Below are 15214 nucleotides of genomic sequence, written 5' to 3' on the forward strand. Positions count from 1 at the left end.
TTCTACTATGTTCTCCCACCCCCCCACCCCCTCTTTAGCACATACCTTGGACTGTATTATGCCTTATGTCTGGTCTGCGCTTGTTACCTCATTGTATTAGGAGGTTGGATTATTCTATTTTGTACTGATTGTACTACCAAACTTTTGTAATGCTAAAAATTGTATTTTATATCGATTGTATTACTGAACTTTTGTTGCTTTAACATGTTTCTTGTGTAAACTGTAAGTCACCCTGGACAAAGGTGTCTGCTTATAAATAAATAAATAAATAAATAAATAAATAAAATGTATAATGTATCACTGACCATTGTGTTGATACATTATACATATATATATTTAATAAATATATTTAATAAATATGTTTATTAAAGGAGGAAAATCCAGATGCTTGCATCTTTTCTGCATACCAGTAATCCTAGAAACAATTTCAACAATCGCCATGGGTGTCTAGTGTGTACTCATATATTAGACATTTTGATACACCCTCATATACAGGCCTAGTCTTATTATTCATTGAGGATCTGCTTTCTCCTTGAATGTATATGTTATTGTTAGTGATTGCTACCAAAGCAGCTAATTTGTATTTCCAGACCACACCAGAAATACTAACAGTAAAAATACCTTACATGTCACAACATTCAAGACAGTGAAGCTTGAGGGTGAATGTTTCAGAGAATTATGAAAAATAGCAAACCTTGTAAGCTGCCCCAGATAAGAGTGTCTACCAAATAGATAAATAAATAATAACAAACAATGAACAAAAGAAAACAAGTCCTAAACTGCTTGTTGTGTGGTTGTATTAACCTTTGGCTCTTCCATTGATAACTATATAACACAATTGCCCATGTGATTTTTAATTTACTTTTTTAACATACATTAATGGGATAGTCAGTTAGAAATGTGTGCCCTGCAAGTGTTCGCTATGTTGTGTTGTCAGACAGATAAAGAAGACTTATTCCCAGTCATGGGTAGTTCAGAAAGGTCAGCGGTTATCAGTGCATGTCAGCTCTGGGCTTTCGGACAGGACACCCACGGGGTTCAGAAGAAAACTATTTGCCAGCGTAAGGATTGCATCCCATGCGGTGCACTCCAGGATCCTGCTGATTCTTGCACTTGGAGCCGGGACAATGCAGCTTAATCAGACTGACAGGAAACAGACAGCAATTACAGAGTACCACTACATCTGCCGAGTTACACTCCGCTGGTAGAAGAATCATTTAAACTGCACTTTGGCTTCTTTTTTTCTCCAGCTGTAATCTGTTTACCTTCTGTTATATTCTTCTTTTGTTCTCCCACATAACCTGGTTTATTAGCAGCTCTTAAATATATGATGAAGACACTGATCATTCGTGTAGCTCTACATGTCATCCTTTAATTATTACTTCTGTTGCTTTTCAATTTCTTGTTCACCTTTTTAGTTTTTTAGAGATATTCGATTGTCAGGTGGCACATTATAGGGAGACTTCTGTCTCTCAGCTGTATCTGGCAGTTTTTCAAAATAACAGTAATAAAATAATGTAATGGCATGTCTTTTGTATATTGGTTTCATGGATGTGACTTAATCCCAAGAGCTTCATCAATATAATAATAATAATAATAATAATAATAATAATAATAATAATAATAATAATAATAATAATGTTGCAAAAAGGAGTGGTGCCCGGAAAACACAACTGACTAAATAACAATAATAATAATAATAATAATAATAATAATAATAATAATAATAATAATATTACTACTAGACCTACTACTAATATTACTACTACTGCTACTATTATTTATTGAGTTGTATTTTCCAGGCATGTTCTTTTTTTGCTACATTTTCTGTTGTGACATGAAGGGATAATTGGCTGGGGTTGGTTCTTCATGCCGCAGCAGCTCCTACAGAGAAGGTGCCCAGAGAGGCCAGCAGGAGACCAACACAGCTGAGCTCTGTCCTCCTGGGTTCAGTAGCTTAGCAAAATATGTTGATTACATTCATTGGCTGCAAAGCAAATCTGACAAGAAAAGCCAGTGAGTGAGTGAGAGGGAAACATTTCCTTCATTGGTCCTCTCCAAGCTGCAGCCAAGTGATGATGTGAAAACAACACTTGCAATTTTGGAAAATAAGGAGGGATGTCAAATGAGACAGTTAATCAATCAATAAATAGATCTCAAATGTCTGAGGCTGGATTGACAGTAAGAACATGACATGGCCCATAGCTATAGTATTGAAAAACTGGTGTGAACTGGTTCGGGATACATACTAGCTATACATACATACACTACATGGCCAAATGTATGTGGACACCTGCTCGTCAAACATCTCATTCTAAAATCATGGGCATTAATATGGAGTTGGTCCCCCCTTTGCTGCTATAACAGCCTCCACTCTTCTGGGAAGGCTTTCCATTAGATGTTAGATGTGCAGGCCAGTCAAGATCTTCCACACCGATCTCGACAAACCATTACTGTATGGACCTTGCTTTGTGCACGGGGGGCATTGTCATGCTGAAACAGGAAAGGGCCTTCCCGACACTGTTGCCACAAAGTTGGAAGCACATAACTGTCTAGAATGTCATTGTATGCTGTAGAGTTAAAATTTCCGTTCTGTGGAATTAAGTGGTCTAGCCCGAACTTTGAAAAACTGCGCCAGACCATTATTCCTCCTGCACCAAACTTTACAGTTGCCACTATCCATTCGGGCAGGTAGCGTTCTCCTGGCATCCACCAAACCCAGATTCATCCGTCGGACTGCCAGATGGTGATTCATCACTCCAGAGAACGTGTTTCCACTGCTCTGGAGTCCAATGGCAGTGAGCTTTACTCCACACCAGCTGACGCTTGGCATTGCGCATGGTGATCTTGGGCTTGTGTGCGGAAACCCATTTCATGAAGCTCCCAATGAACAGTTATTGTACTGACATTGCTTACAGAGGCAGTTTGGAACTTGGTTGTGATTTTTGCAACCGAGGACAGACGATTTTTACGAGCTATGCACTTTAGCATTCGGGAGAAAGTTGTCCTAGACATTTCCACTCATAGGCGTGGGAAGGGGGGTGCTGAGGGTGCTGCAGCACCCCCTGCTGGTGCTTAACGCAGTGATGAGAGTCGCAATACATGTTTTATGAATCCACTCCTAACCCTGAGAAATTGATTGAATCGGTAGGGAAAAGGGCGGGCAGAATAATTGACACTTTGCTATGAAGCTGGCAGGTTTATGCTGTAGGTGTTGTGTATTATGGAAGCGAACCATGCATTGTTTTTGTCCAGTGTGTGATTTATTCTGCATTCTGTGTGCTGAGGTGTGTGCATGTGTGTTTTTGTTTATTCCATGCTGATGCGTGTGGTTGGTGTATGTGTATTATACGACTTAAGCTCCTTCATGCAGAATATATAAACAAATCGGGCATTTTAATTATTAGTTGCTTTATCAATGACGTCATGATTTCAAAACCCCTTCCTGCGCCTATGTTTCCATCGAAAAATAACAGCATTTACAGTTGACCAGGGCAGCTCTAGCAGGGCAGACATTTGACAAACTGACTTGTTGGAAAGGTGGCATCCTATGACGGTGCCACGTTGAAATCTCAGCTCTTCAGTACGGCGCATTGTACTGCCAATGTTTGTCTATAGAGATTGCATAGCTGTGTGCTTGATTTTATACATAGTGCTGCTACTACTAGCTATCCCATGAAAACAAGGTGTAAGCTTTGAGGAAAACAGTTATCCAATTGTACCCTAGATATGTAAATTATTACGCCAATAAAACCTTCTCCAAAGTCCAAAGTCCAATATCATGTTATTTCAATGCACATTGTAGATATCCCTTATGCTGCTAGGCACTCCACTCACTCATCTTAAAACGAAATTACAACAATAAACTTAGTCTATTAGCCTTTAAATAAATATATAGTATCTTATAATAATTTTTGTCTGGATCAAAATGGTTCTTATTTTAATACATATACATGTGCAAGGAAGATATGTTGTTTTTTAAGTCTCACAGCATAAAAGCCTGTCCATTCAAATATTAGACTGATTTACCTTAACTTAAGCACATATAATTACATGCCTTGAATCCATCACTTTAGCTGACAAACATGGCACAATCGTGGTGGAGCCTTAGCACATTCCTCTGTGGCCACATCACTGCAAGGAGACCCAAAAGTGAAGGAGGATGAAAGGTCACAGCAGTATCATCGTGGGCTGTTTCTGAATAAGGGCCAAATTGTGATGCTAGCCATGGCACAGCTGTAAATGAGCTCCAGAGCTGTTGCATCAATTCAAATTCATCCTCCATCTCCAAATAAATATTTATCAGTCAGCATGTTTCAATGCTTCGTTAAGCTGGATAATTCTGAGCAATATCACTAAGAGCAACCTGGAAGATGTCCTGGAATGTGTGCTCTTCAGAGGTCATGTGGATATTAGTATGCTCCTTTAGAGGTCTCTATCCATCCGCTGCACAGGACACGTTGACTTCAGGAAGGCTTAAGAGACCACGCCAACAGGAATAATCCTTCTTCATACATATGAAATATGTTGTATATGTTAAATTATGCTATATACAGTTAGGTCCATAAATATTTGGACAATGACACAATTGTCATAATTTTGGCTCTGTACACCACCACAATGGATTAGAAAGGAAACAATCAAGTGTAGGCTTTAATCTTTAATTTGAGGGTAGTTAGATCCAAATTGGGTGAATGGTGTAGGAATTACACCCATTTTATATGTGGTCCCCTTAATTTTAGGGGCTCAGAAGTATTTGGACAAACTAACATAATCATGAATTAAATTGTGAGTTTCAATACTTGGTTGCACATACTTTGCGGTCAATGACTGCCTGAAGTCTGGAACCCATAGACATCACCAGATGCTGGGTTTCTTCCCTGGTGATGCTCTGCCAGGCCTGCACTGCAGCTGTCTTTAGTTCCTGCTTGTTCTTGTTCTACAGTACATTGAAATAGCACTGACTTTACAATGGAAGTTGAAGCACCATTACAATATCTACCTGCATTTTGTTTATTATCCCTCACAATAACCAAAACCCCAACAGAGAGGCAGAGCAATATATGGCATTGACAGGACTGTCCACAGTTAACTTTGTGTGACCTAACTTGGGAGATTGTCATTCCTTTAATTCCATTTGTCCATGCCAATAGCCAGAAGTTTTGTTAATTTATACAAAATGCACATGGTTTGATCCACAAGAAAAATTTATAATATTGTATAAAGTACATGGAAGGAAGAACCTACATACGTACAAATCTGCATCATGGCAATAGTTAATGGCAGCATTGTAGTCATGAGAATAATATAATGTTCTATTTCCTGGAAATCTAGAAAATCAGGTCACTTATGATTGAAATGGACCTTGCTTGATAATTACCAAACAAGATGATTTTACTCTGCAGAACTGAGAGATTAAAACCGTTAAGTAGATTGTGAGGTCAGTTTTGCTGTTTATTCTTTTATTTTTTTATTTGTCCTACAATAATAAAGCCACTGTACTGTAGCAGTCATTGACTAGTGTGGTCATTCATTTTCTAGACCAGCAAAAACCTACGCCATCCTCTTCTCCAGAGAGCTTATTTAAAACTTACATCAGTGCTGAGTCAACTTTTTTCTTTTCATTCTTTTCTCTTTTTGTGCTTTTGCCACCTCTTTCAGACAATGCTGATCATACCTTAAAAGGGTAGAGAGAGCATTTGCTGTTGAAAGTTGATATATTATACAACTCTGTGGCAATTCACTTGCTGAATCTTAACCGTAAAGTCATACATTTTATATAATAAGAAGTATATGAGTCTGAATTCACTGGTATTTTCAAAAGAGAAAACAGAAATGTGGTGTGGAGAATCTTTGGAGTAGAGAAAACCTTTCTAGGACACTTTATAAGGAGCCACTAATTTGCTCAACTAATAAGCTCTCACAGGTTGAGGTTTATAGTCCAGGCACCGCTGGATGTTGAAATCCCAATGGGGGTATCTCTCAAGTATTGACTTGCTTTGGCACAAAAAAGAAACCATTTTGCTGCCCATATTTATATGTATTCCTTACTGAGAGGCTACACAATTACAAAAGTAATCGTTGATTCCAAACTTAAAATAAATAATTAAACAAACAAAAATGAAGTCTCTCTGTCAACATAGTACACAAGGATAATATGTGCCTATTTTAAGTAACAGAAGATTTAGCATTAAGTCCATTGGGTCAAACATTAGACTAACAACGAATTACTGTACACATGACCATATACAAATATAGTCTCACTCTCAATCAAGTCTTTCTTTCTTTTTTAACACCTGGTACCTCTTATATTTTATAGTTTTTGGACATGTTTCCATAGAATTTTTACTTGATAGGTTAATATGTATGGGAAAATGCATGTGTTGATTTTCTTTCATTTTTTTCATTGATTGGTGAATGCAAACTTTTGTTGATTGCTGTATTGTTAAATTCCATTTATGATCCTATTTGCATATATTTCTCAGAATTATCTTTTCATTCAGCAGCAGTTCAGAGCCGTTTCCAATATCATTCATTTCTATCATCCGTTCCACTCCTCAGCAGTTCTCCTCTAAGATGCACTCTAAACTCTGGTTTCCATGCAACTAGCACCACAAATATCATCTTCAGAATGAACAACAGTCAATTCATTTTCACAGGCAGTGTTTCAGCATCACATGACCTTAGTATATCAGAGCACCCGAATTGCTTGGTAGCTGCACCATCCTGTCTGCCAGCAGTTTGTAGAAAAAGTGCTTTATGTAATCTTTTCTTGTTATGGTTTAAGAATTCACTCCGTTTGTTCTGTGCTCTCATGAAAGGGATGGAAATTGTCCACAGGGTCTCCACAAAATGATCAGTTTATGCTTGAGAAGTGGCTTCAGATCTTCATGTTGCAAATCAGACATCTGTACTGGACACTTGCTTTGATGGAGATAAGAGCAGACAGGGCTTGAAGGCTGCTGTGAGGGATACTGGGAGGAGTTCTGTTTTCATCATCAGTGCAAGGTTTGATTCAAGACAGCGAGGATGGAAGAGGACATCATTACCACTTGGTAACTGTTTGGTAACCATATTCTGAAACAGTTGACACAGTGGCCAACAAGTTTACCCAATAAGTTATTTTTCTGTAATAAAATGTCTTGAAAATCTGTTAAACAGTTTACATAAGAAACACAGATAAATCATCATAAGCATGTTGAATTTCAATTACAATGTAATTCTCAGTCTGAACATTTAACCAAAAAGCATTCATTCACTTCAAAACTTTTGTTAGACCTCAACATGACACAGTGTTTATTAACTTTTCATATAATTGACTTTCTTCTGATGCTATTTTGTTTTAAATCGCACATTTCTCTCCAATGCTATTGTGTGTGTGTTTGTTTTTTTACCTGCTAAAGAAGCTGTGGTAACATTTCCCAGAATATTTGCCCTGAAATTGAACCCAGTCTCTCCCCACCAAAGAGGCACCTGTGCTAACCACTATGCCATCTGGTTGGCACCCCATTCCTAATTACATATTGAAAGCATAAACTTGTAAACCAAAGGAAAAGCATTGCCGACCACCATTTCAAATGACAACAGTGTGTTGGGCACATTTTTTTAATTGCTGAAATTGTAGATGCCTGTGGTCAGCTCTCCACAGGAGGGCTGGGGGAGTCATGCAATGTAATCTAATCCCAAATACTGCACAGAGAAATCCCAAGGCCATATCACAGGGTATTAACTGTGATTTACAGTTCTTCTATTTTCCCCATTACTCTGTAGTTGCATTCTTCCACAGGTGTTTGGCAAAATATGTTGTTTCTATCTCGTTATTCTTTTTCTTATTATAATGTATTGTTCCCGCTCACTCTTTTTTAGTATGTCCACTTGAAAAGTAATTTTGTCTCACTGATTAAACTCTTTGTGTATCCAGGTCCAACTGATTTAGTAGCTAGGCATCCTCAGCTAATCTGATCTTTTTCCTTTCATATTTATCTTTTCATTTTTGCCTATTTCCATTTGAAACTTTGAGGTTTCTAAATCCAAACTCACATGTGACACAGGAGCAGTGAAGATCCCTGTGTGTGCTCTAATCTGATCAACTAGCCAGATCTCCTCTTCACACATTTGGTGGACATTGGCAAGTCTCTGAAACCCAAGAGGATTTGGCTGAAGCAAGTCTCTTACCAGACACCATTCAATGTCACCAAACTTCATTCAGTAATAATATAGAACATTAAAACTAAAAACAAACAAACAAATCAGCATCTGAATTATACAAAAATGAGTATGTATTTATTTTGAACATCCACCTACTTGAAATTACAAACATTATTTTCAATCTTAGAACCATTAGAATGTGTAGAATACATTCTTCACATTGGATGTTCATTCAAGCAATTGACCACCAGGGCAGACTGTGGACTCACTACAAACAGTGAAAACATGTCTTTGACCTTTAACAAAATCTTATACATTCATTGTTTTGTCAGGCTTTTGGCAGATTTGTATTTATTTGTCCATTTGATTGGAATATGTGGCTGTGGTTTATCATAGATGTAAGGCTTTAGTAACGACTTTATTACACATGAATTGCAGCAGTTGCAGTAGTATAATAGCTAGAAGAGCAAGGTCATTTTAGGGAAGCATAGTACCATGGACACCATTAAAGCAGACAGGAATCAGTTCTCATTTTTCTTTCCCTTTTTACCAAATCAGAAACACTCTACTGTTTGTGTGTTTCAAACAGATAGAAACAAAATGTTTTCATGAGGTTAAGTTATAATTTTATGGTTGGTCGAATGCTGACACTGCAAGTCAAATAACACGATCTAATTAGGTAGGGAAAGAAGCAGCAAAACTGATTTCTACCTGGAATCCCTGATTAGTTGTAATTAGTCACAGACACTTTTCTCCAGCTAGCTCATCAGAGGGAAATGGACGGTTCAAACTGTCAGAATCTTCATTGTCCTCTGAAACATAGTCAACAGTGTTATTTAAACCATTAATTTTTACACTGTAGTTATAATAAAGGATGATGTACACACACAAAACACACATATACTCACCAAACAACCACAGGACAGACTGACACTGCCTCTTACAGAACAAATAATTAAATATATTAAAAGCTATTATAATATCCATTAATATTAGTTCAAAGCATCGACATGAGTACTTGGTCATTGTGAAATTCATCTGTCTTCTACTGAGGAAACTCATACAATAGCTTCAGGTCTTAAGGACTTTGTAAGGCATAAAGTGGAGAGACAAATCTATTTTTTTCCTTTGTTGATACTATTTCATACTTAATTTTCCTTCCCTTTGTACAAAATAAATAAAAATAAAGTTCCTAAACCATGTAATAAAGAGAGACAAAAAACATCTCATGATTACATCTCTAAGGTGAACCAGTCATCTCCTATCTTGAGTAAAGAGTGGACAGTGGAGAGGAAAATTAAAAAGCTCATCCCTAGTGTCTTTTTGTGGAGGAGGAGAAAGAGTGTGAAAAAAGTATTTAAGCAGAACATCTCAGGCGAAAATTGATGCCAAAATTGCTGAGATGTTTTCACAAAAACAGAATAGCTAAGTGTTTAGAAATATGTCATATATTTGTCTGAAAATGTATTCTTGTTTAACCCATTCATGCTTTGTGAAACCAAAAAAAAATAGGAAACAGTCCTGTCTTTTCTAAACAACATGTTATTCACTCAGATATTAAAAATGTAGCTGAAAGTATTCATATCCTTCATTTGAAACCGTTTTATTTAGTGATTCATTTAGTTTAATTATTGATCATTAAACTATATGCATCGATTATATCTCTTCAGAGTTTGTTGGACATGGATTTAGCCTAGAGAAAAACTAAGCTGTCAGCTTCTTCAAGCAGGCTTCCCAGTTATCCCAGTCTTTGGCCAACCTTAGTTGTTAGTTTGTCCTACTTGTTTCTGCCCTGGATAGAGGAATGTTTCCCTTTGTGTGCGATAAATTGCTAATATTGGTGCCAAGTTGTTGACCTTAATACACTTGTCTTCCAGGGCTAAGGTAAAGCTTCTCTGACTCACAGACTCCTTACATCCTGTAGGAATAAACCTTGGGGTTCCATAAATAGTTTATGTTGGGTCAACAATTAGCTTTGGATTTTTCTTTTCTTTTCTTTTTCTCTTTTTTTTTGGGGGGAGGGGTGCACAGCCACCAGATGCTCTGTATCTCTACTCCAGTTGTTAAAAAAAGGGAGAATTTCCCTTGTAAAATAGCCTTTCTGCAACTGGTAATTATCCATATGGATAACTGTTTTATAATGAACTCTTCTATGTAACCTACCATGCACTGAAATATAATAAAATATATGTACTGTTCTATATTACTTATTAAATTAAATCTAATACTTATGTAATACTTTTTAATGTTGGGATAAAGAATTAAAATAGTTTCACTTCCCCGGTGTGCACAAATAAATTCCTGATGATTTATGCAGGTGTCTATAACTTTCTATAGAAGAGATATTCACCTTCATGATATAAATTTAGGTCAAGATACTGGGTATCTATAAAGGCAGTCCCTTTCTGTTTGCTGTGGTAACTGTATTTCTCAGAGCAATAAAACTGTGGGAATGGAGCCTGTGAAGTATGGAGGATTTAAAAAAAAGGCCCTGTGGAGGCTGACACCAGAGTTAAAATATACTAGCATGCTAAATAGAAGGCTAAAGCAGTTCTGTGCTCCTGGAACATGAAAAGGACTTATCTGACTTTGTTTGTTTGTGGAGGTTCCTGACAGCACCAACCGTTCCTTAACCGGCTGCCTTGATGATGAAATCTAGCACAGGCAACTGAGGAAGAGGCAGCTAAGGACGTAAAACAATGCATTTGCAAAAGGAAATACTTTTGACCATCTGGAATCAATTTTGAATTGCTGTCGATGTTTTTGTTATTTTTGATTACAATACATTAATATGTTTAATTTTTATTCTGTAAAAGCAGTTTTCACTTTCTTGACGTACATGTTTCAGTTTTGTCTGTAACCAGAATAATGTCAGTTCTTACTCAATATACCTTAATTGTAATCTAAAATCGCATTACAAATGTTAAAAAGTCTATATACAAGGGGGAGTTGGGAGCATATAGTGATCTTCCATATCTTTTTAAGCCACATAAAGTCACTTTTTTCAGTGTTCTTCCCACTTCATGAACTAATGTTTTGACAGCAATATAATTATAATCTTTGGTTTTATATTCTCCCTGGAGCCTCAGGCTTGAACCTTATCATGTGTTCATCAGCTTCAGACCAATATCATGTGACAAGTACAATCAATTTCTGGCAATAACTTAATGTACTGAGAAGCTTTACAGCTGGATGTCTGTCTTATTGTTCATAAGCTTTTTTTCACTCACCAATAATGAATCACTGAAGCTGCCCAGGATTTCTCTCCTTGTATAATACAAGTGACCTACTAAGATCCTGCATAAACTCAAATAAGCAAAGATTCTTGTGCCTTTGATTAAATCTGTCATCCACGTAACGCAGTGAGCTCAGTGGTCAATGTCAATGTTATTAGTGCTTCTGAAATTAAGGCCTTTCTGGCCCTGTTTGTGCTACAAATCCTCCTAAATCAAATCACCCACCACCCTAGAAGCCATATCAGGAAACATGATACCAAGCTTTACTAGAAATGTATTTATTTATTTTTCATTCTAATGAAACACACTGAGTATTCGACCACCGGTATTAGAAAAAAAATAAAAAAAAATAAAAACAGAAATCTGCTTTGCAGTGGACCTTTGAGTCTGTGATTCCCTGTCTAGATGTAGCATGCAGCGCCATGGGCTTAAAGGCTTACTGTGAGTCCTCAGTATTTTCTTATTAAGAAGCTGAGAGGTATTTCTTTTTTTTTTAACATTTTATGCTGTGTATTAAATAAATAAATTTGGCCTCTCAATGTGATCCCTGTGCCAGAATTCTATTTACTTAGGTCTGGTTAATACAGCAAAAGGATACACCAACTCTTATTTAAAGGAAGACGTTATCTTCTAAATGGATTTTCATAATTTCCTGCTGATACCTGCACTTTTCTGTAGAAATCTATACTGTAATAATCTTGACATAATAAACCACGGTAATGTAATCTGTACATTTTGTCACCTTCCTTTAGCTAGCCTACCCACCTGTACAAAATGAATACCTTAAAATGATGTTTGTTACTTCATAAATATCTAAAGATGTCCATTTTGAATATTACCGAATAAAGTGAAATGTAAAATAATTGTTGTTTGAGCCCTCCATTTGATTTTTCAAATGCAAGACCTATCCATTATCAACAACTGCTTCATCCAGTACAGGGTCACAGGGAGCCAGAGCAAACCCTCCCAGGCACAGAGCACGAGGCACCCTGGATTGGACTGCAGTCCAGCACACACACACACACAACTTCGGGGCAATAAAGAATAGCCAATCAACCTGAGCAGTAAATCTTGAGAAAGTGGGAGAAAAGCTACACGTACACAGGGAAAACATGCAAACTCCACACAGGCAGACCACACAAGAAAATTCAGATCTCAGTAACTGACCCTAGTGCTGCAGATAAATACTCCAAATATAGTACCTAAAAGTAGACTAATGATTAAAACAACATGCCTCTCACTGTTCTGAAATTAAGCAATATTAATGTGACCTTGTCCCAGGTTGAATGTATGATATGGATTTTGACTGCTTTTAAAAAAAAAATTGAAGTAATATATATTCTGTGGTCCTCTTTCCAGAACAATCTAGTAAGTGAGACCATGGTCCCCACATATTACAAATAATCAAAAAACAAATAATGAATATAGTATTTGTAATGAATACATCAATTAATTTATAGAGGGCATCCTGATGGTAACCATTTTGAAACTAAAATAACAGCCTTATGACTGTGTTTCAATTCCTGTTATGTCAGGCATTTGGGTATCACTTCTAGGCCTCTTGGAAAAGATAAACCAGATGTTTCAGGGAACAAGCTTAGAATGCTTGAGTCTGTGCAGGAACATTCAGTACAGGTTGGAGAACACTGATGAGTTAATTGATTGCTTTGCAAGAATAACAGAAGTGTACAGTGGAATCCAAAATAGTCCAAAAATAAAGCTGCTGTGCCTGTCTGCTTTGGGTGCTACTTTTGTATCAACTGTTTAGAAAACAATGTATTGTTTAAATCCCTTTGAGTTCAGCTGAGATTTGTTTCTCTTTTGCTGGTTTGCTAATTAAGTAAATATGTGAAAATATGCTCTTCCCTACATCCTCTCCATCAATCTCCTGTTACCCTTAAGACCCTTAAATTATTTGAAAAAACAACAACATAGGTACAACACGTTGCATTACGTGACTGTTCTTGTAAGACAGTGTAGCATTTTCTTTTTGTTTTTAAGTATCTATAAGTTCTTTAAAAATTCACGAATGTATGCCTTTTGTAGTTTATAGGATTACATTGTATTGATAACTACTTCAACAATTAGTAGTGGTTCATTCAATATAGAGGGAGTTTGGGACAATGTTTGACTGCTGAACTAAGACGACCCATCAAAAACTTCAAACTCCTGATTAGCCCCTATTTTGTAAACACAGTCCAATTCCAGAGGATATTTTCAAAACTGTTCCTGTTCCTCTTGTTTTTAAGTGATGTTTCATACAGTTAAAAGTATCAGATTCTAGTCTCTTCCTGTGCTAACCCTTTACATGACTGACATGTAATCAAGCATCATTGTATGCAGTTTACATTATTTTCAAAAGCTTTTTATATATATATATATATATATATATATATATATATATATATGCATGCAGCCTGGATTTCAGAACTTAAAAGGGTTTCTTTAATATATTTTCTTTTACTTAGCATCTCAGTACATACATTTTACTTTTGGGTTGATGGGTCAATCCGTTTTTTGGATTAAATATTTTATGCTTTGTATCAAACCACATGAGAGAAAATGTTGGCTAAGCTTACATGTAAGGCTTGTAAAATATTTTAGCATAACCACTACAGGTAAAAAAGTCAAAACTTTGGCCCAACCCCAAATCACAAATTTAAAAATCAAGAAAATAAAAACTGATGGCAGAGGGGAGAAAGTATCTACTCTAAAAGAAACATTATTTATTTCAGGAAAAGTTTAAATATTATCTGTAAGCTACTGTATTAGCATGGATCTGATGCCTGAAAGCTTTGACAAAGACTCAGAATTACATTCAGAATCTGAACAATCAGTGGAGGAGGGTGTTTGAGTATATTAGGCAAAAATGTATGTTAATATTTGTAAATGACATATATATTTACACTGTACTTGTTTCGGTTGTGAATAGCAAAAAACATCAAACACACACAAACTAACACACACACACATAAAAACAACAGAAAACAGGAACGGAGCCATTCTAAACTATGCAGGATGACTTTGAAATCTGTCATTTTATGTATGCTGATTCCAGCCTGAATTGTGACAGATCCTTCTCCTATTCTTTTTCTGAAGCATGATATTTCAAAAAGGATCTGCCACATTGTCTCCTGTCACTGGTTATACACCCAAGAATTACCAAGTCTATATTTGACTGTGAAGACGATTGACTTTAAGTCTCTGGGATTCCATCAGAGATGATTCTAACTCTTCTCTTACATTCATTTAGGGTCAAATGTAAGGACAGGATCACCTGTTCTTCAAACCAGCCTCTGCAAAAAATCTGTGTAGACATTGTACCTGCACTTACATTTTAAGGTCACCTGTCAATGATTTAATGTTGTTGTCACAATTTGAATATGGAAAATGTCAGACAAGTTGTGACTGTTCTGCATTCTCCACAGGTTTAGATTTTTTTTAATTTGTGGCACATTCAAAGATTTAGCACTGCAATTTGTAATTTGCCTGATTTTCAAGCACTGTGATGCCCCTGCACTTGATCTCTCACGCAACCATTATACTTCAAAGCTTAAAGTTTATGACCATACACTCCAACATATTGAAACGAGTGAGCACTCTATATGCTATCAGATCTAAAAAGCAGCATCACACTGCCAAATCCCATGCACAAACTTCCACAAAACATGTGTATTGCGAGCTGACAAGTACAAATGACCGATAATACCAGTCCTAGGAAGGATTTTAAGTCAACCAGTCTTCAATTTATTTTGATCCTTATTTTTAGCTTGTTTTTAGATTGTTAGCTGTAATCTATTGAGAGAGAAAAATATGTCCCTGATATTTTG

Source organism: Amia ocellicauda, chromosome 8 (genome assembly GCF_036373705.1).
Source record: "Amia ocellicauda isolate fAmiCal2 chromosome 8, fAmiCal2.hap1, whole genome shotgun sequence".
Taxonomy (NCBI): domain Eukaryota; kingdom Metazoa; phylum Chordata; class Actinopteri; order Amiiformes; family Amiidae; genus Amia; species Amia ocellicauda.